Raw genomic sequence first — 4,297 nt, forward strand, 5'->3', positions numbered from 1 at the left:
ATGCACATGAAAAAAAGAAAGAAATATAGCACTTACCTGGGTCTCTATTTTTTGCTGTCGATGAAACTTAAGCCTACTTTTTTATATTAATGGTACTACTACACTAAATAAACGTTTGTTTATTTAAATAATGCACCTAAGAATAGAGAATAATAGCACGCACAAAGCAAACAGTATACTATAGCTATCATAATTTATCTGGCTTTCTAACTATGCATAAGAGCTTTTAAAAATTCAGCAAAACTTGACGATGTAATTCGCGTGAAAAAGATTTTAAAACCAGACAATTCTCTGCACATAAAACAACGTAATAAAATAGGTCATTTGATAGATTAAAGCTTTGGCTTTCTATTGGTTATAAATAATATACTATAAAACGTCAGAGAGAACTACTGGCAATTTGTGTAAGAGAATGTGGCATTTATCTCTTGTAATTCAAAAAGTTGGGAAGCCTAGTAATAGCTTATCAAGCTCCAAACGATAAAATAAAATAATACTGAAATAATAAGATATGAACCACATGAGAGGGAAAAAAGATAAAAGCCGAATTTTTATATAAGTTAACATAATCTATACATCTCTCTTGGAAATATTTAAATAGTTTATTCATTTAAGTTCTAATAGTGGAGTTCCTAGTTAAGCGGATAAATCTTTGTTGATTTCTATTATATTAGCGTTTAAGGGCATAATATAATTACTGTTATTGTAACACGTAAAAGTTTGAATGGTTGTACTATTGAATTCAGTGCTTGTCACCGGATGACACTAGGTAAACTTTTTGATTTTAAAACGAAGTTTTTAAACATATTTATCCATAAATAAATAAAATTATTTAGTTTGACAAGTTTTATTCTCGTAGCATTATGAAATTATTGCCATCTCTGAATTTTCACCATTTTTATCATTACACCCAACTGTGTTTTCCATTTGCGTTATGGCATTCATCTCTGAAAATTTGATTCGAACAAGAATACTTTCAGAATAATTCAAATAATTACCTTTTTTTTTTAAAAAAAAAGGCCAGTTAATACATCCATTTGTTTTCTCAAAAATGTCAAAAACAATTTATTACCAAAAATTTTAAATTGATAAACCGATTCAAACAATAAATATAGGGAATTTTCAATTTAAAATTTTGGGTAGTAAATTGTTTTTGACATTTTTGAGAAAAGCAAATGGATGTATTAAACTTGATAAACCGATTCAAACAATAAATATAGGGAATTTTCAAGTTTAAACACAACGAAGATTACAAAAACGTAGTTAAACTAATTGATTAAAATGTTTTCAACATGTAAAAAGGCGTTAGTCAAAGACATTCTGACAAATTTTGTAAACTAAAAATCTTTGATGAAAAGTACCAAATATGTAGTAAAGATTTTATTGGTAAAAAAATAGTTTTTATCTGTTTAGCTAACAGTTATATTCACGTGAAATGGAACTATTACTAAAAGATTTTGACTTTCCTGTTGCTACAAAACAGCTTTCAAAGAGATAAAAATATTCCCATTCACGAACAACTGAAAACTAATTGAACTTCCGAAACAAAAGGTTCATAACTCAGTCAATAAAGGATCTTCAAAATTTTTTCACAACTCTAGATTTCCAAAAAATACATTTCGAACAATCACCACACTTTTCAAATGTTCTCTTCAAAGGTCGCTAGACTGATCGATTAACTTCGAGTTTCCAAACCCAACCTAAAATTTTACGAATTAAAAGCCTCGGGAACTTTTAGAAATTATAAAGACGTAAATCTATTAAAATAAGATAAGGGTATTTCTGTTGTAGTTATAGAACCTTCTCAGTAATATGGACATTATTTTAAATGATTCGGTTCACATTATTAAAATAAGTGCTAATTTAACTTCTATGAAAGAATGTAAATTTCAGAATTTCTTATTGCAGTTAAACAATTCTTACAAACTTTCTAATGAAATATTTAATTTTTTAACGACCACCAGATTCTCGTACTCATATTTATGATCTACTGAAGATCCATGAGCCGAATACTCCCTTACATCCCATTGTTTCTGCATAGAAAACTTACATCATAATCTTTGGATATTTGTTCCTTATGTGACAAAGGGTTCTTCTTTTATAAAAAAAAATTAAAGGATTTCGATCCTTATGGGTATTTTTCTTATAAAAACAACTTTTTACATATGTATGGTTTGAGGAAACGATTAATTGTGCACTGGAATGTTATCAGAATGATTCCAATCCCAGATTTCTTTTTAAAATGTGTATCATTAAAGAATTATTTCATTTTTCAGAAACTCGTACACTTTTTCAATTTCGAGATGTTTGTTTGAATTTCGCGCAAAGCTACACGAGGACTATCTGAGCTAGCCATTCCTAATTTTAGCAGTGTAAGACTAGAGGGAAGGCAGTTAGTCATCACCACCCACCGCCAACTCTTTTACCAACGAATAGTGGGATTGACCGTCACATTATAACGCCCCCACGGCTGAAAGGGCGAGCATGTTTGGTGTGACGGAGATTCGAACCCGCAGAGTGCCCTAACCACCTGGTCATATTTCGAGATGTTACTTATAACCAAATTGAAGGTCTTAAGTACGGAGAATCTAGTTTCAACAGTTTTAGCCAAAATAGAAAAAAAAAATGCTATTTTCAGTTCCGTATATCCTCCAGTTTCTGAATTCATTATGTGGACTTTTTTTTACGTCTTTTTAAGATACAAATTGTATTAATAGTTTTTTTTTCGAGTTTGAATGTAATCCATCTCAGCACAAAGTTCATGGTCGAAATTAAGTTGAAGGTAAGATTTAATTTTTTACGGAAAAAATATAAAAGGAATGAAATTCACACGCCCACTTTTCGTACACACTCAAGAGTTTACCTTCATTAGAATTTCTTCCTCTCCAAAGGCTTTTCTTACCGAGCAAAATGTGCTAAAATCTCAACTTGAAGCACAGAATAAGTAACCTTACAAAGTGATAAATATAGCTATATCGTCCCTAAAACCTGAATTACACGACGAAAATAAAAGGAATTTAGAAAATCCGCTACTTTACTGTGTGTACATCGCTAAACTTTCACTTGCTATCCAGAAAATATGGTCTGAAAATGTTTGTATGATGTTGATTTCAAATTACGAGCAAAAAAATAAATGGTTAAAAATAACCATTCCTTAGATATCATTGACAAAGAAAACAATATAAATTGTAATTAAATTAAGCTCTTTATCAAAAAACAAAGCCTAACGTTAATAAATATACGTATACAGCTATATTTACTCTAATACTTAGCTTTATTTTACATATATATTCATCTTTACCCTCCGTTAAAAACAATTTCGGAATGCAAAAGTGTATAAAGATGGGCGTATGAAACAAACTTACACACACAAAAAAAAAACCGAAAATGTGTTTTTTGTTGTAACCAGATTTACAATACACAAATAAAAGCTACAATAAAAACCATAAAGGTGTAGAAACAAAAAAGGGTGGTATTTCGAGCTTCTGAGAACAAAAAAAAAAAAGTGAAACGAACCGACATGGTGTCAGCAGTTGTAAAAGGCTATGTAACGTTTAAATATAATTTAATCAAAAATAGAGCCCCGTATACCTTAAAAAATGACAACTGTTTAAGAAATACTTATCAGTTTTAAGCCAGTTTGTGAACAGAAGGGGAAGAACTCCTCGAACCATGGCCATCTTATTTTATGAATAGAAGCTAAAAATGAAAAATATCGCTAGGAATACAAAAATTTCTAACTTTAGGAAGATATTCAACATTTCTGAAAATGTTTGATTAATTTTATTAATTAATAAAATAATTAAACATGCTCCAAATTTTTCTAGTCTTGAAGACAATTCTGGATATTGTGAGCAGCATGGTTGCATATATTCAACAGCCTTAAAGGTAAGTTTGGTTGTTGTTAATACGGTGGTAATCTGTTTTATTTTTGTTAACATATACAATGTATATATATTTTTGCTTTGCTTGAATTCGAAACTAATACTTTTACCACACCAAGTCAAGTGCTCTATCAACTGAGCTAAAGGACTAGCATTTACTAGTAAAGCACTGTTTTAACAATTGAAACTACCACAATATTACCAATGTGGTTAGAAAGCTGAAATGCATTCAAGTAAGCATTGGTTCAGCTCTTTACCTTTATTTTATTGCGAACAAAACGGACATTCAACTATAAGTGTCTTGACATTAGGCTTACAACATTCTTTAAAATTTTCCAAACTTGAAAGTATTGTTGCGTCAGCGAGATCACGTGACTATTCTCACGCCCTCTGCTTTCTAGAACTATCCCATA

The sequence above is a fragment of the Limulus polyphemus genome, unplaced genomic scaffold (assembly GCF_000517525.1).
Source record: "Limulus polyphemus unplaced genomic scaffold, Limulus_polyphemus-2.1.2 Scaffold1462, whole genome shotgun sequence".
NCBI lineage: Eukaryota > Metazoa > Arthropoda > Merostomata > Xiphosura > Limulidae > Limulus > Limulus polyphemus.